We start from the raw sequence: 26,927 nt of genomic DNA on the forward strand, positions 1-26,927 counted from the left end.
TTTTTTGTACCAAAATTTTCAATTTTTTTTTTTCACAAATTAAACCTACTTATTGAGATATTTTAATTGGTGAAAAAAATTAAAAATTTGAGTATGAATATATTTTAATTTTAAGTTTTTGCTTTTTTATGCCGGACAAATAATTTTACACAAGGGAGTATAAAAAATTAATAAATATCTACCACCTTAGAATTGTATATAAGCGAAAATAAATTAAAAAAAAATTATATTGGCCCGCATTACCTCATGGTAACTTAGCAGACTTCTTTGAATTAAGCCTTTGATTAGTTTATATATAAATCACCATAAAAAAAAAAAAATTATAGTAAATATCATCCAAGTTGTCATAAAGTAGCATGGATAATATCTGATTTCATTTGAGGCTATCATCTACTGGCCGGAACAATATATTAAGAGTAATGATCTTCATATTTTATTTTTAGTTTGTCACATTTTAAAAAAAAAAATGGTAAGAATTTTAAAGACAAAAAAAATAAAAATAAAAATAAAAATAAAAATTTAAACTAAACTGTCAATGGCATAATTCTATATTAATGACACTACAAAAAATTAAGATTTTAGAGACCAAGTGTAGAGACAAAATTATTTTTTAGAAACCAAATATTTTTGCTGCGAAAAGTGCCGTTATTATATTTTTAGTAACAAAAATTAGACATTAGTGATGAATTATTATCCTTTTGGGACTAAATTTTTTGTCTCAAAAAATAAACTATTTTGAGACCAAATTATTTTGTCTCTAAAAGTCTATTTATTAGTGACGTTTTCAAAATTTTATCGCTAAAATTCTTATTTTGAACTTTTCAGGATGACCTTTTAGCGATTATCCTCACAACGATAGAAATTGGTCTCTAAATATCTTTCATAACAAAGTTTTCACTTTTAAAAACTAAAATATTTAGCCTCTAAAGCTCTTATTTGTTATAGTATGATGAATGAACAATATTATCCTCATAAAAGATATCTTGATGTGAGGATTATGTCTTTTCATTAAGAAATTTCAAAGTTGATGAGAACACTTTGTTTGCAACGATTTTCTAAATATAATTCTACCTACACATTCTAACTTTATGTTTGGATTCAACTTTCAAATTGTATTTCCACACCAAAGAGAAAACTCTGCAAGAAACTCTGTCTCAGGCGTGATTTTCAATTTTTTTTTTTTTTTTTTTCAGATTTGGTCTAACTGATCGTCCCATCTGATGTCCTACCGAACGTCCCATTAGTCGTTCGCCCAGTTGACCGGAACAGTGCAATTTTTTTTTTTTTTTTTTTTTTGCAATTGACCTATGTTAATTTTTATATATTCGAAAAAAATATTTTCTGAATTTTTAAATTTTTTAATGTGTTTTAATAGAATTTTGAGTTATATGTTTGGTTATGAGTTGTAAATTTTTGTATCAAGTATCATATGTCACATCAAAAATTTTCCACTTAATTCAAAACATTTTTCAAAATTCTTTCACCAAACAAATTTTCTACACTCAAATCATAATTCCAAAACTCACAAACTCAAAATACAACTCCTACTCTCAAATCATAGTTAAAAAGCTCTACCAAACGCAACCTTAATTTCTTTTTTTTTTTACTTCCATCTCTACCCACCATCCAACACCACCATTTTCAATCCCTTCCAATCCGGATGTGAGGGTTATGTCTTTTCATTAAGAAATTTCAAAGTTGACGAGAACACTTCACTTAATTTCTTTTTTGACTTCCATCTCTACCCACCATCCAACACCACCGTTTTCAGTCCCTTCCGCAATTCTATTTTCACACACAAAGTTTTCTTTTGATGCATATTTAATGAAATTTTTTCTTAGTATAATTTTGTTTTAAAATAAAAATATCATATTATCTTTATTTTCTTTCATCCAAAACTTATTTCTAAGACATCACAATCATCATTCATCGTTAGCTCTACTCTCTGTCATCTTTTTTTTTCACCGTCTCATTTTCCCTTCACTTGCAAGCAACTACTTTTTGCCATGAATCATACTCTTTCACAAGTCCTCTATTGCAAATTACTAATTTTTTAGATTGATTGAGGAGCTTTAAGATGGAGGTGGATGAAATGGGAATGGTAGTAGTGGTATGGAGGGCTAAGAGTGGCAGAAATGATGGCAAAAAAGGGGTGGGTGGACAGAAGAAAAAATAGAATTTTGAAATTCAATATAAAGATATTATTGAAATAAATAAATATGTACTGAGATTTTTTTACTTTTTTAATATATGTATTAAAAAAGTTTTCATTGAATATATGCATCAAGAAAAATTAGTATGTGAAAATAAAATTATCCCCAACCCTACTCTGTCCCTCCTCTGCCCTTCTCCAGCACCTCCAACCCATTCCTAGCCTGTTGGGAGAAAAAAAAAAAAGTTATCCCCTCAATCATATTTGTTACTTTTTATTAAAATAGATAACACTACCTAGGATTACATTTAATTTTTTTTTTTTTTGGGGTAATGCCCTATTCGTATAGGTATAAACTATTTTGTAATGTCAACATCCCATTTATTATCAACATTGAAGATGTATACCGCATTTTACCTAGCTAAAGTACCCTGCTCAAATAATTGCTCCTATCCTATTAGTAAAGTGATACAAATGAAATAGTGGGAGGACAGCGTCAACCTTTTAAATATTTAGAGCATTCGCATCAATTTTAGTAAATTTTGAATTAAATTATAATTTAAAATTTATTTTTATATTTTAGTTAGTCTCTTTTTTATGTACACATTCTATCAAACTCTCTATTCTAAAATTCTATTTCATTAAAATATTATTTTTTTATTCTTTTATTTTTATTTTTTATACTGCTGGTTTAACAGCCGGAGCGAAGCAGAACTGAACTGGAACAAAACTGGGGCGAAAATATCATTGCCGGTCGTCATTCCGGACGTCCGGCTGCCACGGCCAAATTTCCTTTCTCTCTATCCACCCTGTCTAATATATCTGTCGACCGGACAAAAGACTTGTACGGTCGGCCAAAAGACTCTACAGCTTGCCAACTTTTTTGTTGTAGTTCTGGAGCTGTTTTGCCACTGTTTTGGGCCTGTTTTGTTCTTGGAATATATTTGTTTAACATCATTTGAGCCTCCAAAGAGATAGATTAAATTGAGAATCACTACAAGAAAAAACACTTTTGGCGACCACCTATTTTTTTTGGTCGCAAATAGTCCACTTTCTGCGACTAAAATTTAACTTTTGGCGACCACAATTTTTTGGTCGCGGAAAATCACCTTTTGGCGACCAAAAAAAAAAGTTGGTCGCGGAAAGTATACTATTGGCAACCAAAGGCTTTTTTGGTCGCGGAAGATCACCTTTTGGTGACCAAAAAAAAAGTTGGTCACGGAAAGTATACCCTTTGGCGACCAAAAAAAAAAGTTGGTCGCGGAAAGTATACTATTGGCGACCAAAGGCTTTTTTGGTCGCGGAAGATTACCCTTTGGCGACCAAAAAAAAGTTGGTCGCAGAAAGTATGCTATTGGCGACCAAAGGCTTTTTTGGTCGCGGAAGATCACCTTTTGGCGACCAAAAAAAAAAGTTGGTCGCGAAAAGTCTACTATTGGCGACCAGAGGCTTTTTTTGTCGCGAAAGATTACCCTTTGGCGACCAAAAAAAAAAGTTGGTCGCGGAAAGTTATGGCGGGATAAATTTTAAAAAAAAATGATACTACAGTAATTACATGCTATTTTTCTATTTAGGCATTAAAAGTTTTATAAAATAATATATAACCCAATTTTTATGGGTTATATATTTTTTTTGTCAAATATGAACAAGAAGTATGTTATTGGCAGAGTGGCAGAGTGGATTGGGTGCATGGTGACTCCTTGGTCAGGAGTTCAAGTCCCAGGGAGCACAAAAGAATTATTTTTTTTGGGCCAAGGCGCTGACTTTTGGCGACCAACTTATCTTTGGTCGCTAAAAGTATACTTTTGGCTAATATGAATTGGACTTTTCGCGACAAAAAAAGTTGGTCGCGAATGGTCACTTTTAGCGACCAAAGGCTTTTTTGGTCGCAGAAAACTATCTGTGACGAGGCTTTAGCGACCAACTCGCGACCAACATATTTTGGTCGCGAAAAGGTTTTAGCGACCAAATATGGTACTTTTCGCGACCAAACATGTTCGTCACGGAAAGTGTTTTTTCTAGTAGTGAATGAAATTTGTGAGATGGTTCTGGTAAGTGTTGACAGTAATGGTGATATGAGAGATGGTGTTCTTGTTGGCGGGAGAAAGAAGCATGAGAAAGAAAATATAATAAAAAATAGATTAACCTATGAACAATGTCTCGTTTAATCAGATGAGGCACTGGAGCAAAGTCAAAATGAATGGTTATTATAGAGAGTCTGATGGAGCACGTATTTACAATTTTTGTTCTCTATGTGGATGTTCTTACACAGGAAATTCTAGCATATTTCCATTTATACCAACCAAATTTTAAATATCAATATATCATTAGTTGTTAGTTAACAAAATTTTGATATTTTAATACCGTTATCCATTAATATATTTCATTAATCTCTAATATCGACCAATATATGATGTATTACTAATACTAATAATACAATTATTAAAACCATGATACAAACACACTAATATAGCGGAAGTAATCGGAACCAAATGCAAACTTTGGTGATGGGTCTCTATCTCCAATCTCATTCAAGAAAACTCCCCAACCCCCTTCCATTTATTGCATTCAATTTCTCAATTCTCATCTTCTTAAACAAAACTCATAAACAACATCCTCTTCTCACACCACCTTTTGTTTTTTTCCCCCTTCTAAACCTCATCGAGCTCACAAACCATGAAGTTCGGCAAAGAATTCGCAGGGCCGGCCTTGCCCTAAGGCAGGTAAGGCTTGTGCCTTAGGTCCCATATTTTGGCCCAAAAATAGGGCCCCCAAATTAAAAAAATTGTTATAGGTTCAACTTTTTCTTTTTTTTTTTTGATTTTAAGATCAATTTAAAGGGCCCCAAATATTTTATTAGGCCCATGTATAATTTAGCCCATATTTATTTATAAATGTGTTTGGCCCATATTTATTAAAATAAAAATATATAAATAAATAAATAAAAAACAATAGGGCCCTTAAATTTGGTAAAACATATAAACATATATAACATAGGGCCCCTAAATTTGGTAAAATATTATAGGCTCAATTTTTTTTTTTTTTTTTGGTTTCAGGATCAATTTAGAGGGCCTCAAAATATTTTTTTGGGTCCATGTATGATTTACTCTATATTTATTTATAAGTGTAGTTTGGTCCATATTTATTAAAATGAAAATATATATTAAAAAAAAGTGTTTGGGCTCAAGAAAAATAATACATACAATATATGGGCCCTATTTTTTTTATTTTTTATTTTTACCTTCTTTATCTATTAGATTTTAGTGGAATAAATAATTTTGCTCAAATTTTTTTACCTAAGTCTTTATCAATTTTAATTGAATAATTTTTTCCTAATTTTTTTGTTCTAATTTTGTTTTATTAAATTGTTTTATTTATAATTTTAATGATTATATGTGTAAGTAAATTTTTTTATGGTTACAAACAAATAAAAAAATTTTAACTTATCGTTTTATTCATGAATTTTTTTTTCAATATAAAAAGACTCTCATTTCCGAAATTCGCCTTAGGTCCCGACGAACTCAGGGCCGGCCCTGAGAATTCGAGTCCCAAATGATACCAGAATGGCAAGAAGCATACATGAACTACAACCACCTCAAAACCCTCCTCAAAAACATCGATCCGATTCAAACAAAGACGACCCCCCACAGTCCCAACACCGGGCTTGAAACGACGGTTAACTCTCTACCGAGCTTTCAGTGGCCTAACACAGCGAATGACCTCTCCCAAAACCCCCGACATTGCCACAGACATCGAAAACCAACCCATATTGATAAGCTCGGTAAGTCGAGGAGAAGGCGAGGAAGGGTACGAGACCATGTTTTTAAGAGCTGCCGATGAAGGAGGAGAGTACGAGATTGTGTATTTTAGAAGGCTTGATGATGAGTTTAATAAAGTGGTTAAGTTTTATAGAGTGAAAGTTGAGGAGGTTATGAAAGAGGTTGTGATGTTGAATAAGCAAATGGAGGCTTTGATTGCTTTTAGGATAAAGGTTGAGGGTGGAGAGAGTTGGATTGTCGACAGGTCGGTGGAGATGACTCGTCTTGCTTCCGGTGTTGCAGCTTCGGCGGCGGCTTTAGTGGCTACTACTCCGTCGGGGCCTAGAACTGCAGTAAGTGTTTCTTGCTTTTTGTTTGAGAAAAACTGTCGTATAAGATAGGAATTAAATAAAAGAAAAATAACATATGGCTAAATTACATGAATAAATTATTAGAAGCAAACAAGTAAACTGACTCACAATTGTAAGCTACTAACTCTAGCCAACAACATAAATTAATAGGCTTAATTTGAGTAACCTGAACTCAGCGTGAAACTTTTTATGACTTAGATAAGATATTTTCAAATTCGATACGGACTTAAGCAAAAATTCATAAATTCAAATTAAATTTGGACGGGTTTGGGCAAAAATGTCAAACAACCTGAGCAATCCGAAACCCAAATTATACATATATAAATATATAAAAATATTAAATATACATATAAATTATTAGTTATTACATGATATTAAAGTAATTTAGATTATTGAATCATATTGAATATATATTATATATACAAATAACATGAAATCTTTTTTTTTTTTAATTTTTTATTTTCACTCATAAATTGTAAAGACTACTATAGCGGCATCTCTGATACATTATATAAACTATTTCTTTTGATGGTATTAATGTTTTTCTATATAAAAAAAATGTAAATAGAGTCAAATTTTAACAATTTAATAATGCAACTGCCCAAAAAAAAAAAAAAACTGAAATTCATTTATAATTCGGGGTAACTAGGGCAATTCGGATTTAACTCGGTCGAGCTTCGGTAAGCAATCTCGGGTTACAATTCGGGCCTGGACAGGTCTTAGCACAACTTGGGTTGGGTTTGGACAACCTCTCAACCTGACTGAACCCGTCAAAATTGCACTCCTATAAATTAAAGCCAAAATAATTTTAAGGAGTTACACCTAAAAACAAACTAGAATAAACAATTAATCCAGAAACTATTAGGTAAGAAAAAGAATTAAACAAGATTAAACCAAAAAAATTGTAACAAAAAGTTGTTCTAATTTTTCATTTTAGAAAAATTTTATAGAACAAGAAATTTCAGAATCCCAAAAATTTACAGAAAAATAAAACGGTAATATATTGGGAAATTTATTAAATTTTTTTTTTTAAGTGTTTGTATCTCAATTAGTCCATATGATATTCTTATATTCTAATAAGTCCTATTATTTGGACATTTGATCTGCCAAATCCTAATTCTCATATTTAAGGTATTTTATAGACATTTCTACCTTTACAAATATTTTTTAAATGGTAAGTAATTCAGTAATGTGAACATTCATATTTTATAATGTGAATATTCACATTAATGTGTGAATATTCACATTTAATATTCACATTAACAATGTAAATATTTACATTAATAGTATGAACATTCACATTGATATACCTCCTATGTAAATTTTAAAGCCAAGTAACCAACTCCAACACTAACACGTAATTTGCCCAACAAAAGTACATATTTTTTTTTAATTATATTTTATTTAGTGTATATTCTAATAACACTCTTTATTCTTGAAATTGATTTTTTTGACTCTGCAACTATAACTAGTCAATAGAAGATGAGACAAAATAGCTATGGTATTGTTTATCTTGTTGAAACTCCATTATATATAAGACTAGGCAAAATACCTAATATGTCCAGAATGATGCTCATAATTATGCTTAATGTGTGTAGGAAGAGCTTCCATGGATGTAATACATTAAGAAAGACATGAATAGGGGTCAAAAAACCATGGTCATGACCTAGATAATCAATATACTAGTGATGATAAATTTGTGAATAATGAGATCAAAACCATCAAACAAAATGGCAAAGAACACAAGAAGCTAAAGAACTTGAGGGTAGTAGACCAACTCCATTGGAAATACTTAGTCATGTGAAGATGAACAACAATCCTGAGACTCCTTGTTCCACCATCAAAAGCTTTCTCAGTGTTCACGATTCCAATGAGATTAAGTTCAACAGGGAAAATCCAAAGAAAGTTGAATCACAACTTATTCGTTGAGTTTTATCACAAGCTTCGCCTTCTTAAGAGCTACAGGTAAGGTAATTTAGGATGTTTTTATGCTTCGTTTGTTTTGATAAATTTTTTTTTTGAATTATGGTCGCAAACAAAACTTTGAAAAAGTCTTTTATTGTAAAAAAAAACTTTTTCGTAGAAAAATGTTTTCCGTGTAGAGATTTTTTTATATGAAAATGCGTTTGATGTTTGTTCCAATAAATGAACAGTTTCTTGAATGTCTTGGCTTTTTCAAATATTATGAAGAAATATGACGAGGTATATTTTTCTATCTCAAAAATCCAAATTCTTTTTCCATCTCAGCAATCTTCAAAATTCTATTTGGTTTGGTCAAGGATGGAAATTAGATTTTTATTTTTTATTTATTAACTTTATGCTGTTTGTTTTATACCTAATTGTTGAAGATAACTTCAAGAAATGCATCAAAAGCTTACTTGAAGATGGTAGACAACTCCTATCTTGGCAGCTCCGATGAAGTGAGTATTATATTTTCTGAGGTTCCCTTTTATCTTTAATGAAATTTTGAACACTTTAGACACCATTCCGTCCATGGACAGAAAGATATTGTTTAGGTATGTGAAACTTATCGTGAATTTTGTTTCAATAATTTAAATCATTTATTTTTTTCGAGACTTTTGTTTGTATTATTCACGTAAAAAAATTAAATCGATCAAATAAATCATCAATATGTACCTAAAAAAACTTTTGTCAATCGATTTGGAAACAGACTATTTTAATAATTTTTTTTTAAACTTTTTATAAAAAGATATATAGAAAATAAAAAGAGTGATGTGATAATTTATAATGATTTTTTAACACTGTGATTAAAATTGAAAGTTGCCAAACGAAATATAAGAAATATCATAATGTCAAACACACCACTAGTACACAACAACTAGAAAATTAACAAAATCAATTTAAAAACTAATACACAATACCACAATAAAATATTATAATATTTTTTATTCTAAAGTGATAATAGAGGAGCTCTATTACATTATTTAAGAATTTGTAACAATTCTTTTTAAGACATTAATAAATTATGATGATTATTTGATAACTTCTAAATTATATAATGTACTCCCTCCGTTTCAAAATATTAGTCCCTTATTTTATTTTTTATTGTCCCAAAATATTAGTCCCTCTTTATAAATCAAGTACAAAAATAATGTAAATTTTCTATTTTGCCCTTCTTTTAAATTAATAAACAATTTAAAAAGTACAATTATGACATTGATATTCCCAAAAAAATGTACTATCAAAAGGGTAATTTTGGAAAATCAACTTTTTTCAAATGCAATAAGTGTTCTACTAAAAAAAGTTGAATTCCCCAAAAGAGATCAATATTTTGGAACGGAGGGAGTAATGAAAATTTTACATTACAAACTTCTCAATCCACCGTAAAATAACAAAAAGAGTATCGCACTCGCCCACTCTCTTCAATAGATGAGATCTCATAGCATCCCTATTAAATTATCTAAATTTTATATAAAAATATTATTAAAAAATTTATTTCCTATTTTAGAAATTACTTTTTCATCCCTCCATATTATTTTTTTTTTCTATTAACAAATTTCATATTTTTTTCTCTATTCTATTAAAATATTATTTTTAATTATAAATTAAAAAAAATAAAAATCGTAAATATGTATTACAATCTCTAAACAAAGAAAAATAAATAAATAATATAATAAAATTACAGTATTTCTCTACAAATAAAAAAATTACTCTTGCAACTCTTATCTTTGAAGGATTAAATAGGAGAACTAAGGATTAAATAAGAGAACTTTTTTTTTTTTTTGGTTACACTCATTATTTGGCTAAAAAGCTGATTGGATGCTCTCACACCATCAATTTAAAAGCACCAAGGATCCTCTAGAGTGAAATTTTTCTAAAGTTTTTTAGAGTGCTACATTTTGTGGTTGAGATTTATTGGCAAGTCATGTCAGAAAAATTGATTGATTGGATGCTCTCACACCATCAATTTAAAAGCACCAAGGATCCTCTAGAGTGAAATTTTTCTAAAGTTTTTTAGAGTGCTACATTGTGTGGTTGAGATTTATTGGCAAGTCATGTCAGAAAAATTGATGTGACTGCCAGTAAATCCCAACAACAATATAACACTCTAAGAAATTTTAGAAAAAAATCACTTTAGAACTGAGGGTGTTCTTGAAAACCTCCACCCAATCAGAGCCATCAATTATTAACATACTGTACACAGGATAGACTCACCTATCTTCACCACTTTCAGAGGCCGTTTAACCACGCATCACCGTCAGTAGTGGGTTTGGTTTGGAGATTAAGCCTCCGTTTGGGGAGGGGTTAGTTTTTTGACTTTTTAATTTTTTAGATTATTTTAGGGGTTGTTTGGGGTGTTCTAAATAAGTGCACTTTTTGATTTTTTATGAAATATGAGTTGGATATGGGTTGGGTTTGAAGTGATGTGATAGAGAGGTGATGTGACTTAAATAAGATAATGTGACTCAAATAGGATAGTGACTTTTTGACTTTTTAAATTTTTTTAGGAATGCCAAACTTGGCCTTAGTCTGGATCAAAAAATTTGATTTGGGAATGATTTTTTGATTTTTTGATTTTTTAAAATTTTTTTGTGACTATTTTAGCCGCAATCCAACTTGCCAAACAAGGTCTTTCGGAATTGAATGATGATGATGAAGGTAGTTTGGAGGTTTTCTTCACTCTCTCATATAACAATATTTAACCAGGTCCACCGGAAAGCTGTGGAGATTTCAATATTTGCGGGTGAGTATGTGAATGAGTACAAACAGGTGATCCACAATGCTGCTGTCCGTCAGCACAACCGCCGTCATTGTCGCTGGTGTGTCCCTGCGGAGGGTGTCTGCGATGTCAGAGGCAATCTAATTTTGGGATGATGTTGATTGTGTACGGGCTGGAAGGATTTGGGCGTTACTAAGCCAAGGTTAAAAAGTTATAAAAAAGTTAAAAAGTTAAAAAGTTAAAAAATTATTTAAAAAGTTAAAAAATTATCACTATTTATTAAAAGTCAACAATTACGACTAAACAATTCTCAATATTAATTTTCTCATACACATTAATTTATACAATTTTTTTCATAAAAAGTCAAAAAGTTAACCCAAACATTCATATTTTCAACCTCAACTTTTTAGTCTAAAAAGACAAAAAATACACTTATTTAGGACACCCCAACCAACCCGTAAAACTAACAGTTGGAGGGAGATTCGGCCAATGTGATAAAGGGAATTCAAGACCCAGGGATGGCTTTGTCTCGGCTGTTCATGGTTCCCTTCCCTGGGTGAGTTTCAGTCTTGGGTGGTTAGTCTATCCAGTCATGTGTTTAGGGAAGGCAATTCGGTAGCTCATTGTTGTTTGCGAACTTGGATGGATGGAGGATGTTCCACTCGAGATTGCTCCTTTTGATTTTGGCTGAAGCCCCGTATTCTTAATACAATCCTTCACTTCATTTTTCTTTTTTTCTTTTTTTTAAAAAAAAAAAACCCGAGAAAATACATTAAAAAATTTCCATATTTTGAAGAGTACTTAAACACAAGGTGTTTGTATATATGCGCGAATGAGACCATTCACGGTGTTGAATTCAATAACTACCCAAATTCCCAAGAACAACAACGATGGTTTGATGGTTGATGGTTCAATGAAGGTTCACTGTTTTAAACCATCATCCCATTTCCTGTTGAGATATGGAACTCAAGTAAGCCCAATGATAAGTGTTTGATTTGGTTTATTTTGCTTCAGTCATCTCATGAACCAAGCAGAGCTGGAAGGAGGATGGAGGGTTCTCAATGTGATCAGCTCCATGATAAGATTGAAAATGAGTGCTTAAAAATGTTGATAAAGGGTGATTGTTTAGGTAAAAATTATACTTTACTAGTTTAAAAGGACAAATAGCGGAACGACCCGTGTTGGGATCATTTTGGAAATTCAGGTTTTGTTTGTTGCAAGTGCTAAACTAAATTTCCTTCTTATTTTTTTTTTCTTTTCTTAAAAAAAAAAAAAAACAATGAAAAAAAGAAAAGGCCAATTTTGATGACTCAATTTGGGTCATTGCAGGTTACCAAGGTTATGGAAAGGGTTGAAGCCACATTCATCAAGCATTTTGCTAATTCAAACCGGCGTAAAGGGTTGAACATCTTGAGGCCACGAGCGAAGAGAGAAAGGCATAGAGTAACATTCACCTTAGGTAAGATTTATTATATTACAACAAAGTTTTTCAAATGATTTATCTACGAAAATAATTTCTTTTACTTCTGAATCTTTTAATATGTTGTCGCCTTTTCTTTAATCTGTTGACTAAAATTTCAGGCCTTCTATTTGGCTGCACAATTGCTTTCATATTTGCACTTGTTTTGGTTACGCATGCTCGCAATATCGTAAACCATGAACGCAAGTACCAGTACATGGAAACCATGTTTCCCCTTTATAGGTAAATTAGAGCTACCCCAAATGATATTTTCTCTTGAGTGTTTATTGTTTATGCTAAAAAATTGAGGGGTAAACATCAATTTGTAATTAGGGCTCAGCACAAGCCCATTAGATTGCCCAACTCACCTCACATTTTGAAGGAGTTAGGATTGATATTTAAGTTTATAAGGCTTGACTGTAATAAACTTTTAAGCTCATTTATTAATGAACTAGGTTTGAGAATTCTCCTTGAGCCCAGCCCGGTCTAGCCCAATTATTAATATAATTTATATATTACATAAACGAACATATATAATTTATTTTGTTCCTTTTTTGTTTAAATTAAAGAAGATACACTTAAGAGGAAAAGTACACCCATCAAGCTTTAAACTTAGAATATACAAAACAAAAAATAAATATATGTGCCGACTAAACTACAAAATTATTAATTCTTATTTTATAAAATTTATTTTTTCTTTAATATATGGGTGTTCATTAGGCGGGTTTGGGATTATAATTTAATTTTAGGACCAGACTTGAGATTGAACTTTTAAGCCCGATGTCAAACCGAGACAGATTTGGGCACGAGGTTCTTTTTTAAATTTGTTCTAACTTAGGCCTATCGCAATCAATACTTACCCCTATTTGCATTAGATTTGACACAATGAACACTCATTAAAAAGTCACTTGGCCACCAAACTTGGTACTTGTTTGACATGTTAAATTTTAGTATTGCAGCTTGTTTGGATTCATTGGACTTCACATGCTCATGTATGCTGCAAATATATACTTTTGGAAGAAATACAGAGTGAATTATCCATTTATATTTGGTTTCAAAGAAGGAACTGAATTGGGATGCAAAGATGTTCTTCTCCTCAGTTTTGGTGTTGTAGTGTTTGCAATAGCAGGTGCACTTGCAAACCTTGCTATGGAAATGGATCCTAAAACTCAACGTTTCGAAGAATTCACTGAACTTGTACCTCAGGCACTTTTAGGGGTAAGTTTAATTAAGGGCAAAATCAACTTTATCATCTTACTATTTGGGTCGTTTGCAATCCCTGTTCTTCAATAATACGCAAAGTGTTCCCTAGTAATTTTAACTGTTTAACACTTTGTTTCATTCTATTAAAAAATCTATCTAAACTAACAGAAAGTAGTCACGTATGCTTTCAAACAGAGTCAAAAGTCTAATTTCAAAGAAAATGGACAAAAATGCCCTTTTCTTCTCATTTTTTATCCAAAACCTACCTAAAGCTATTACACACATTATTATAGACATAAATTATACACGTAATTAAAAATCAAGTTAATTATATACCTTATTATATATATAATTAATATTTATTTGGTAATTAATGTATTTTAGTTAATTATACACATTATTATTATTAAATTACAACTTATTTTTTAAGTATTTTACTTAAATCTAATTTTAATTAAGCTAATATTTTATTAAGTTTGAAATTAGGTGAAATTTTAGCAAATGAAGAGTATTAATAGAAGACAGAGAGCATATATGAGTAAAAAGAAATAGGAAGGGTAATTTGATCATTTAATATTTGTCATTAGTAATGTTAACAATGCATTTAAATCCAAAATCACGAGAAAGCTCTCTACCTATTATTGAAGTACAACGTTGAAGTTCACAACCAAGCTTTTTTGTGTTTTCCATTTCTCAATTTTGCTTAAAATTGAAATTCCACTTTCATTGCAGCTCTTCATTGTCATATTGTTCTGCCCGTTCGATATCATTTTCCGATCAAATCGCTTCTTTTTATTTCGTTGTGTGTTTCACTGTGTTTGTGCCCCTCTGCACAAGGTAAACTTTGGTTGATGGTGTGACCTTATAAGAAAAACCGCTCTTTCAGGTGTACAAAATTCGATCAGAGAACTAGACACAATTTTGATCCCACTAAGAGGATTGTGTCCAATTCTGTAATCAGAATCTGTATACTTAGAAATTTTCAAAGAAAAAATATTCACGAATTTGAATAATTTATTTGTCTGATTCTTTCTTTCCTATACAGGTGACACTTCATGATTTTTTCTTGGCGGACCAATTAACAAGCCAGGTGAGTGGGTGGGGCTTTTGTTAGGCTAAAGTTGGGTTTAAATAATTTTTTAGGTGAACTTATCTGTAATTTTACCCACCAAAAAAAAAAAAAAAAAAAAAAAAATTTACTTTTTCATTATGCTTAAACTAGATAGATCAGAAAAGTAAATAATAATAATAAAAAAAATATTAGAGTTAAATAAAAACTAAAAATGTTGATTTTTTTTTTTGTTTTAATACTTTAGTGAACTTCAATTTAGATTTTTTTCAAAAAAAAATTAATTTTTAAATCCTACTAGACTAGACAAACCGAAAATAGTAAAAAAAAAAATGATTGAAATTTTAAAAAAATAAAAAAATCACTAAAAACAAAAAAAATTAGGGAAAATAGTGGCTTTTTTAACTGCTGCCAAACAGTTTCAATACATATGCCTCGTTTGAAAGTGTCGAGTATTGTTTTTATTGTAGGTGCAAGGATTTAGAAGTCTGGAATTCTACATTTGCTACTATGGTTGGGGAGACTATAAGAACAGAGAAACTACTTGCCAAACAAATAATCTCTACAAAACACTTTATTTCATTATTGCTGCAATTCCCTACTGGTCTCGTTTTCTTCAGGTATGTCATTCGTTGTTTCTTCCAATTTCAGAGTTTTCTTGCAAGCTTTATGAGCTCTAATGACCCTTACAGTTTTTAAATAGGGGTTTCAGGATACGGATCGATATCAGTTGTGGTGTTGAGGTATCTTAAATATTGAGTGATACATATCGGAATTGGGTGATACGGGTGTCAATTTTTTTAAATCATTAGCCCCAAAAATGTTTTTTTATAGCAGTCTTATCAAATCTTGAATCAACTATAAACTGATACTTGTCAGCAACTCACTGTTAGATGTGATTTTCATTCTGACTAGTATGTATCGGTATTGAAATGATAAGAAAACTTGAGACGCATTGGTTGATAGCTTTGAAACTTTATCCAAAATTACCTTCAACTTTTCCCCAAACATGAACAATTTAGGCCTGGTTTGGTAATATTTCCATTTTTTTCTGCTTTTTTTTTTCTTTTTTTAAATTGAAAATGAAAACTTATTTTTTGGAAAACAGAGAAAAAATATTTTACTTATTTTCAAAACAAGTTTGCACTCTCTCCTTCCTCTCCCACCACCTCCACCCACCACAGCCACCAGCCAGCTGCAACAACCCTCCATCGAGCTCCTACGAGATCAGGTAGGCTCCATGCGATTGAACAGTCACTGCACATGACCTCTGGCCACATGCTGGCAGCCCTCCCCGGCCCACTCCACCGCTAGCCACCATATTTGTCCACTCTCAACTGCTAGCACCACCACCGACAGCTCACCAAGCATGTTTCTGTTGGAACAATCTTCTGTGTAAATAAAATAACTTTCTTAACTTAAACAAAATAAATAAATAACATACCAGATTTATTTATCGAACTGAAATAAAATTAAGACCAAGTCGAGTGTGTGACACTCTGTCCTTAAGACAGATTCGCCCCGCTATGGTACTTACGGTTGAGTGGCGTCTATCTCCCAGGATACAATGATCTTCACAAATTGTAGTAGTACTCCAACAACTTGTTCGGCGAACCAAACCTGTGTTCTAACCCTCTGAATATTTTTTCCCTAAAATTATATATGAAGAGCATATGTACTTAGAGCAAAGAGGACAGCAATATCAAAAAAAACAGACTGAATTTTCCGGGGGTACCTCAACTGCTGGAAATGTATCTATATATATAGGCAACAAATTAGACCCGAAAAGGTGCTTCAAATAAGTGAAAAGGTGCAAAACAATTGTCTGACCAACGGCACAAGGAAAACCAATGTTCAAACAACTTTGAAAAGTTTGACCGTTAGTCAACAATTTATAACCGGTAGACCTTTATTAATTATTCAAACTATTTCAAATATATATATATATATATATTAAACTAATTAAATATATATATATATATATATATTAAACTATTGAAATAGTTAAATAAATAAATAAATGATGAGGTACAAACTTTAGGAAACTTTTTAGGAACCTAAAATTTGAATTTAGAATTAAATTAAATTCTCACAATTACAAATTTTAAGAAACCATTTAGGAACTCAAAATTTGAATTTAGAATTAAATTGAATTCCCACCATAATTTTTTATTGAAAAAATTCAAATGAATTTAATCTAAAAAATTAAAGTTAAATCCGAAAACGACGTCAACTTCCCATTCACTCATAAATGATTTTGACATTCCGTCTTCACCGTGTGACTTGCCACGCGGCAAGGAACACATCACCTCTTCGGACCCACCCCAAAAGACGTTTGGGACCCACTCAAAATTGAGCTAAAAAAATATGCCTATATTAAACCATTTTTTCCAACAATCCCCCACATGAACGGAATTTGACGGAGAGAAAATGCAACAGCATGATCTAATTACAGAGAGTACAGAAATTGAAAATATTCTGCAAAGAATAGATAGCTTTTGGCTTTGAACCTTCCCTTGTGAGACACTATCGGATTTACTAGCTAACCAGTGAACATGATGTCTTGAACTGTTCAGCCGTTTGTGTAAACCAAGACAATAGAACCCACACAGTATATTCCCAGACACAGTTTAGTTCTCACTATTGTGTTCATTTTGGCCCTGAACAACCTGGTCTATCATGAGTGCTCTAAAGACTTGTAGCTCTTCACAAGTCTTATAGAACTGGCCCAGTTCACACTCACATAGGTGATTCTTATGAAAAGTATCCTGCCATACTCCACTAGGTTTACCTAAATATAAGAATCATTAAAAGTATTACTTAACCTAAATCGCTGCAGACATCACTTATTTCATCATAGAAATGGGTAGGAGTTGGACTCCACAGTGATCCTTCTGAGTCAATCACAACTCGGTTGTCCCTTTGAACCTAAATCTTGGGATCTCCCGTCAACTAGGTTGGGTTGCCGTTGTGGTACCTCTTATTTAATAGGCTTAAGTCCCATTCCCCTCGATAAATTTTTAACAAACTCTCTTGCTAACCCTTTGGTTAGTGGATCCGCTATGTTGTTTTTAGACTTAACATATTCTATGGAAATAATTCCATTAGAGAGTAGTTGTCTTACGGTATTATGTCGACGACGAATGTGTTGAGACTTACCGTTATACATATGACTCTGTGCTCTACCTATTGCTGATTGACTATCGCAATGTATGCATATAGCAGGCACCGGTTTTGGCCAAATTGGAATATCTTCAAGGAAATGGCGAAGCCATTCTGCCTCTTCCCCAGCTTTGTCTAAAGCTATGAATTCAAATTCCATAGTAGACCTAGCAATACAAGTCTGTTTGGAAGATTTCCAAGATACAGCCGCCCCACCAAGAGTAAAGAGATACCTACTGGTGGACTTCGAGTCTCTTGTATTCGATATCCAATTTGCATCACAGTATCCTTCAAGTACTGCTGGATATCTAGTATAATTCAACCCAATGTTACAAGTAAATCGGAGATATCTTAGAACCCTTATAATTGCTTTCCAGTGTTCTAATCCCGGATTACTCGTATATCTACTTAATTTACTTACTGCATAAGCTATATCTGGGCGAGTGCAGTTCATCAAGTACATTAAGCTTCCAATAATTTGGGCATACTCTAATTGAGAAATACTCCTGTACATTTTTAGAAAGATACAAATTAACATCTACAGGTGTTCTAGCTAGATGATCATCATCTTTGCTGAATTTGTCAAGTATTTTCTCAATGTAATGAGATTGTGACAAAGCATATCCTTCTGATGTTTTGGTAATTTTCATACCAAGAATTACATCAGCAATGCCCATGTCCTTCATGTCAAAATGTTTATTCAACATTTTCTTTGTAGTTTTAATCATATCATTATTACTACCTATGATGAGCATATCATCTACATAAAGACATACAATGACATAACCTTTATCTGTGTTTTTAATATAAACACATTTGTCACACTCATTAATTTTAAATCCATTTGATATCATTGCCTTGTCAAATTTCTCATGCCATTGCTTTGACGCTTGTTTTAAACCATATAATGATTTAACCAATTTACACACTTTCTTTTCTTTCCCTGGAACAAAAAACCCTTCTGGTTGTTCCATGTAAATTTCTTCATTTAACTCACCATTTAAGAAAGCGGTTTTAACATCCATTTGATGAATTTCTAGATTGTATAGATATGCAATGGCAATTAGCATTCTAATGGATGTTATTCTAGTAACCGGTGAGTACGTGTCAAAGTAATCAAGACCTTCTTTTTGTCTAAATCCTTTGATTACAAGCCTTGCCTTGTATTTGTCAATTGATCCATCCGCTTTTCATTTTCCTTTTGAAAATCCACTTATATCCAAGAGGTTTACAACCTAGTGGTAAGTCCACTACTTCCCAAGTGTGATTTTGCAAGATGGATTCAACTTCACTGTTGATAGCTTCTTTCCATAAAGGAGCTTCAGGACTGGACATAGCCTCTTTAAAAGTTAAAGGCTCATTTTCTAACAAAAATGTTAGGAAATCTGGACCAAAAGATTTTGAAGTTCTAGCACGTTTACTACGCCTAGGTTCCTCTTCCTCATTTTGATCTAACTCTTGCTCTTGATCATGTTCTTGATCATTACTAGTAATAGCATCAAAAGATCTCTTATTATTACTAGTCTCTTGTCCAGTCTTATTTGGAAATACATGTTCAAAGAATGATGCATTTCGAGACTCAATAATAGTATTTACATGCATTTCGGAATGTTCTGATTTATGAATAAAAAACCGATATGCACTACTATTCTTGGCATAACCAATGAAAATGCAATCAATGGTTTTAGGACCTATCTTAGCCTTTTTAAGACTAGGAATAGCCACTTTAGCCAAACACCCCCACACTTTTAAGTATTTGTAGGATGGTACTCTTCCATGCCACAATTCATAAGGTGTTTGATTTATGTTCTTTCGGGGTACTTTATTTAAAATATAATTAGCAGAAAGTATTGCTTCCCCCCACAAGTTTTGAGGTAATCCAGAACTTATTAACATGGCATTCATCATTTCTTTTAAAATCCTATTTTTCCTTTCAGCAATTCCATTTTACTCAGGTGAGTAAGGAGCGGTGGTTTGATGAATTATTCCATGTTCTTTACAAAACTCACCAAAAAGGTGATTCATATTCACCACCTCTATCACTTCTAAGTTTCTTGATTTTCTTACCAAGTTGATTTTCAACTTCATTCTTATATTGAATGAAAGTTTCCAAAGCTTCATCCTTGGTTCAAATTAAATAAACATAACTATATCTAGTATAGTCATATATAAAAGTGATAAAATACTTTTTCCCACCTCTAGTTTGAATTGATTTAAAATCACAAATGTCACTATGAATTAATTCAAGTGGTTCCGTACTTCTTTCAATTGAATGAAAAGGAGTTTTTGATAATTTTGCCTCAACGCAAATTTCACATTTATGATTTGAATCAATGTTAAATTTAGGTAAACATTCCATATTAATTAATCTATGCAAAGATCCATAATTAACATGTCCTAGTCTACCATGCCATAAATTTTAAGACTCAAGCAAGTAAGAAGAATATGTAGTATTCTTAATAACTGAGGGTACAACGGTCATCACATTTAATTTGAAAAGGCCATCAGACATGTAACATTTTCCTACATACATCCCATTCTTAGTAAGTACAAATTTATCACTCTCAAATACTAGCCTAAACCCATTCTTACTCAATAAAGATCCGGAAACTAGATTCTTGCGAATGTCCGGTACATGTAACACATTGTTGAGAGTGAGTTCCTTTCCAGATGTCATCTTGAGTATAATCTTTCCTTGTCCTTCAACTTTGGAAGTTGAGGAGTTGCCCATAAAAAGTTGTTCACCATTGTCCACTGAAGAATAAGATGTGAACATCTTTTTGTCGGCACAAATATGGCGAATAGCACCAGTGTCCACCCACCATTCTTTAGGATTTCCGACAAGATTTACCTCGGAAACAACCGCAGAAAGATTGATGTCATCGACACCATTGGCAATATTGTCCACTTCAGTTATGTGGGCTTGAGCAGGCTTCTTGCTTGTTCTTCTTTTGTTTTTGCCTTTGCTACGGCAATCTTTGGCCCGATGTCCCTCTTTATCACAGATGTAACATTTGCCATTAAACTCGTACTTTTTATTTCCCCCCCCCCCCTTTAGAGCCTTGTGATGAACTTTCTCCAAAAGACTTTCGTTTCTTGGTTTTTGAAGCATGTTCCACCACATTTGCCTTAGACTCCATAGGAAGCTTACCAGCCCGCTTGTCAGAATTGCAGTTGTCCTCCTCAATCCTCAAACGCACAATTAACTCGTTCATAGAAATTTCTTTGCGCTTGTGTTTGAGGTAGTTCTTGAATTCCTTCCAGCCTTTTGGTAATTTTTCAATTAAGACTGCAACTTGAAAGGATTCACTGAGTGACATACCTTCTACGTGAATGTCATGCAGAATGAGTTGGAAATCTTGAGCTTTGCTGATCACAGTTTTTGAATCAACCATTACAAAATTCAAGAATCTGCCAACCACAAATTTCTTTGAGCCGGCATCTTCCGTTTTGTACTTTTTCTCCAACGATTCCCAAAGTTCCTTTGCTGTCTTGATTGGACTGTAGACGTTGTATAATGTGTTTTCAAGTCCGTTCAAGACGTAATTCTAGCAAAGGAAATCGGCATGTTTCCAGGCATCAACCGCGGCAACCACTTGCCGGTCAGTTTCATCCTCTTTCAGGATAGGAGCATCTTCACGGAGGAAACGAGCCAGGTTCAGAGTTGTAAGATAGAACAACATTTTTTGTTGCCATCTTTTAAAGTCAGTTCCTAAAAACTTCTCTGGCTTTTCACCGTGATTTACCGGTACTGTTACAACAGGAGAGGGGGTTGGTGTCATTGCAGCCATCACAGTAGTACTTGTTTGGGCATTTGTTTCAGTAGCCATCAATTCTAATATATAAAACAAAATTATAATTAGAATTTACACTACACAGAAAATTAAACCAAATTCACAGAATTAAATTCTGTAAAAATAAAAGAAACAAGAATGTAACTTTTATTTTCCAATTAATTTGAAAATAAAATAAAATTTTATTTAAACAAATTAATTCCACACAAAAATTAAATTCTATAAAATAAAAGAAATAAAAACTATAACTTTTAGTTTTCAATTAATTTGAAAATAAAATAAAATTTTATTTAACCAAATTAATTCCACTCAGAAATTTAAATCTCTTGTAACACTCTAATAATTAAAATACTGAAATAGAATTTTAATTAATGAAAACATAAAAAATAATTTCTAAAAACCAAAATTAACTTTCTGATAAAATTTCACAAAAATATATTCTGAATTGTTAATGACACCAGTATCGTACTACTAGCTGTCAAAGAAAATAGACAGTATATTACTACTATCTATCAAATAGCATATAATCACTATTTGTTTTTCCAACCAGAATATTATTTTGTAAATTCATAGAAAATAATTTTCTTAGAAAAGGAAACAAATGAAAAATTCTGTAAACAGAATAATTCGAGTCTGTCTTAAGATTGTTGGAACAATCTTCTGTGTAAATAAAATAACTTTCTTAACTTAAACAAAATAAATAAATAACATACCAGATTTATTTATCGAACTGAAATAAAATTAAGACAAAGTCGAGTGTGTGACACTCTGTCCTTAAGACAGATTTGCCCCGCTATGGTACTTACGGTTGAGTGGCGTCTATCTCCCAGGATACAATGATCTTCACATATTGTAGTAATACTCCAACAACTTGTTCGGTGAACCAAACCTGTGTTCTAACTCTCTGAATATTTTTTCCCTAAAATTATATATGAAGAACATATGTACTTAGAGCAAAGATGACAGCAATATCAAAAAATACAGACTGAATTTTCCGGGGGTACCTCAACTGCTGGAAACGTATCTATATATATAGGCAACAAATTAGACCCGAAAAGGTGCTTCAAATAAGTGAAAAGGTGCAAAACAATTGTCTGACCAACGGCACAAGGAAAACCAATGTTCAAACAACTTTGAAAAGTTTGACCGTTAGTCAACAATTTATAACCGGTAGACCTTTATTAATTATTCAAACTATTTCAAATATATATATATATATATATTAAACTATTGAAATAGTTAAATAAATAAATAAATGATGAGGTACAAACTTTAGGAAACTTTTCAGGAACCTAAAATTTGAATTTAGAATTAAATTAAATTCTCACAATTACAAATTTTAAGAAACCACTTAGGAACTCAAAATTTGAATTTAGAATTGAATTGAATTCCCACCATAATTTTTTATTGAAAAAATTCAAATGAATTTAATCTAAAAAATTAAAGTTAAATCTGAAAACGACGTCAACTTCCCATTCACTCATAAATGGTTTTGACGTTCCGTTTTCACCGTGTGACTTGCCACGCGGCAAGGAACACATCACCTCTTCGGACCCACCCCAAAAGACGTTTGGGGCCCACTCAAAATTGAGCTAAAAAAATATGCCTATATTAATCATTTTTTCCAACAGTTTCTTCATTTTTGTTTTCATTGTGTACACCGAACAAGTTTTTTTTTTTTTAATTATTAAAATGACACCTTAGTTATTGAAATTGCTTGAAATTGGAACTTAACTTGGCTGAAATTTCATACATAAGCTCAAAGTCAATTTCTTTGTTTTTTAAAATATTTCCACAAAAATTACTCACCTAAAACACTTTTTTTTCTTTCCTTCCAAGTGCCTTCGTCGCCTGTATGAAGAGAGAGATGCTATGCAAGGAATCAATGCATTGAAATATTTCTCAACCATAATAGCTGTGACTATGATGACAGCTTATGAGCTCAAACAAGGGATTGGTTGGAAGACTATAGCTTTCATTTCCTCACTGAATGCAACAATCTTTGGTACCTATTGGGACCTTGTCATAGCACTACAAGAATTTACACATTTGGCGTCCACTTTTGCCGACCAAAAAAATTTTAGTCGCAAAAAAATGACATTTGGCGACCAAATATTAATTAGTCGCGAATGATCAAAATTTTTGGCGACCAAATATAAGTTGGTCGCAGAAGGTCACATTTTGGCGACCAAAATGAGTTAGTCGCGGAAATTGGTATCTTTTGGCGACCAACTACATTTTTGGTCGCGGAAGGTTACATTTTGGCGACTAGAAAAAATTAGTCGCCAAATTAGTACTTTTAGCGACTAATATTTTAGTCGCCATTGATTGAGATTTGGTGTCACGCCCCAAAAGTATGTACTATTTCCCGTCACTTTAGTCTTTGAAGTTTTAATTTTAACAATTTCATCCTTGAAATTTTGCAATTTGAGTCAAATTTGTTAAGGGAATAATTATAAAATTAAACTATGATCCCTAAATGTGTTTTGTGTCGTTCTTGTTCTCATAGTTTTGATTTTGTCAATTTTGTCCCTCACTACTAAAATGTTGCATTTTATTTTCTTTATCAATGTGTAGGACCCAAGTGAAAAAACTAAAAATTTTAGGAAATAAAGTGACGCGAACTTATATTTTAGAGACTCTAGATGTATTTCATTATGATTTTGGTAACAATTTAGCTAGTTCACTTAAAATAAGACTAATTTGACTCAAATTGCAAAACCGTTGGAACAAATTGGTAAAATTAAAATTGAAATATCAAAGTGACACAAAAGGCTTAGGAACCATGATTGTATTTTATCTTAGAAAGAGCATATGAGGAAGAAAAAAGTTAAAAGAAAAAAAAGTAGAGCTCGGAAATGGAATAGGCATGTCTACCAATGCGGTTGAAATAAGAGGTAGATTTGATTAATTGAATAGAATAATCAAATCAAGTCTTGTGTCACAATTAAATAGGATATGTTGTATAATTTTTTTTAGGGCAAATTTCACTTTACCTCCTGTGATTTAAGTCGGGTCCTAATTACCCCTGACATTCAGAAATCATCAAATAACTCTCGTGTAGTTTGTAGACTAAAATGCACAGTTAGCTTTTCTATGCAAGATAACACATTGTGAGAGTCACACACTTACAAGGCGAGTAATACTATTTTTAAGATGAAAATGCCTTTAGTACATCTTCAAATTTATAAACAATGCCATTCAATTATTTCTCTCTCTACTTCTTTCATCCCAGCCATTAGTAGCCTTCTATTTTTTTTTTCTTCTCCTCATTTTCTCTTCTTCTTTTCTTTTTTCTAGCTCATCAACCTCCACTACTTGCAGCTTCCCCCATGATCAAACCACTCCCACTGCATAATCACTTCACCAACCCATATACATTGCACTCTCGTCTAGAAATATGGTAACGGAAAAAAGTAAAAGAACAAAAATTATGCATGAAAAGCTACTAAACAACCGCCGCACCTTGATATCCGGTGAAATTTTTCTTTATTCTTCCGCATTTCTATTTTTCTTCTTCTCTAGTTCAACAAATGTTTAATCAATTACAACTTTTAAAGGGCCAATACCCAGATTTGGTCTTCCACTCCTCCGGTGATACATCAATCTCTCACTCTCTTTCTTTTTCTATCTATTTTGTTTTAATTTTAGTTGTCTAAATCTAATTCTTTGTATGTATATATATATATATATGTATTTAATAGATAGAAAACAATTCTTTCACGACACACAATGGAGACAATTTATTTGGAACGGTGAAGATAGTGTGTTATTACCGTCATTAGTGCCAAAGCAACATGAATAAATGAGAATTGATAAAAAGATTTGTTGGGGTGCAGGTGCTGCTTGGGTGCTTGTCGAAGTTGGGATAGAATTTGCTAGAGTTAGTAGTAATGGGAGGAAGAAGAAAGACTATATATATATATGTGTGTGTGTGTGTGTGTGTGTGTGTGTGTGTGTAGGTTAGGAATGGCAACGAGGCAGGGCAGGGCTAGGGACTACACTCCCTGTCCCCGATCCCCGAAAGTGATATATTCCCCGCCCCCATCCCCGATCCTCGATGGGGACCCATCGCCCGCCCCCGCCGCCAATCGGGGATCGGGGATCCCGACCCCGAAAAATTCCCTATATTATTATTATTATTTTTTGATCTATAAAAATCTGTAAACATCCTAATCCTATTGAAATATATTTGTCAACATATTTGCAAATTAAAAAAAAAAATCTATAAACATCCAATTCAAACATATTTGTCAACATATTTTCAAATTAAAAAATCTGTAAACATCCAATTCAAACATATTTCAAATATGATATTTGTCAACATATTTTGTATCTGTAAAGAACAAAATAACATCTATCAATACTACTCAATAACTCCATTAACAGAGGTAACACAAAAGTAGATTACTGGAACTGAGAAACAAATCAATAATAACTAAGCTAATGGATTGAATTAATGGAACGGAGAATGGAATCATCAACATCATCATCAACTAATCATCAATTTTCTTCACATAAACAGATAATGGAATCATCAACTAAGTTAATGGAATCATCAATATCATCATCAACTAAGCTAATGGAATCATCAATAACTAAGCTAATGGAATCATCAATATCATAAATTTATATTCAGCTAATGGAATCATCAACTACAAACAGACCAGAAGTAGTAAAATAAACTCAGAACCACAATCAATAAAGAGAAAATATAATATTTAACCATGACATAAACTAATAAAAAAAATATTAACAGAACTCTATATTTATTCATCATCATCATCAGGCTTGAAATATAATCAAATCCCATAACTTAGAACTAAAATATCTGAACTAAGCAAGTTCTGGCTGAAATATAATCAGACTTGAAATATCATCAATTTAATAACTAAGCAAGTTCTGCCTAATTTCTCAACATCATTATCAGGCTTGAAATATATATAAAAAATATTTATATTTATTTTAACAGATCAAGAACTCTATATATATATATTTAATCAGATCTATATTTATTCACCCAGAACTGTATATATATATATATTTAACAGATCAAAAAAAAAAAAAAACCAGATCATATATATATATATATATATATATATATACATTTAACAGATCAATAACAGATCTAAAATAAATTTAGAGAAAAAATAAAAGAAACAGAGGTCAAAATACCTTGATATACACACAGATATATATATATATATATATATATATATGTATGTAACCCTATATCGAAATCTAGAGAGAGAGAAAGAGATACCCTTTGAAAATCGGC

The 26,927-nt window shown here is 31.9% G+C and overlaps 1 pseudogene; it reads left to right on the top strand.

Annotated features, from left to right (window-relative positions):
* The first annotated feature begins 4,828 nt into the window (after positions 1-4,828).
* LOC114311567 (phosphate transporter PHO1 homolog 3-like) lies at positions 4,829-26,276 on the top strand (annotated as a pseudogene).
* Positions 26,277-26,927: the final 651 nt, after the last annotated feature.

The sequence above is a fragment of the Camellia sinensis genome, chromosome 3, assembly GCF_055761805.1.
Source record: "Camellia sinensis isolate YWXY chromosome 3, ASM5576180v1, whole genome shotgun sequence".
Classification (NCBI taxonomy): domain Eukaryota; kingdom Viridiplantae; phylum Streptophyta; class Magnoliopsida; order Ericales; family Theaceae; genus Camellia; species Camellia sinensis.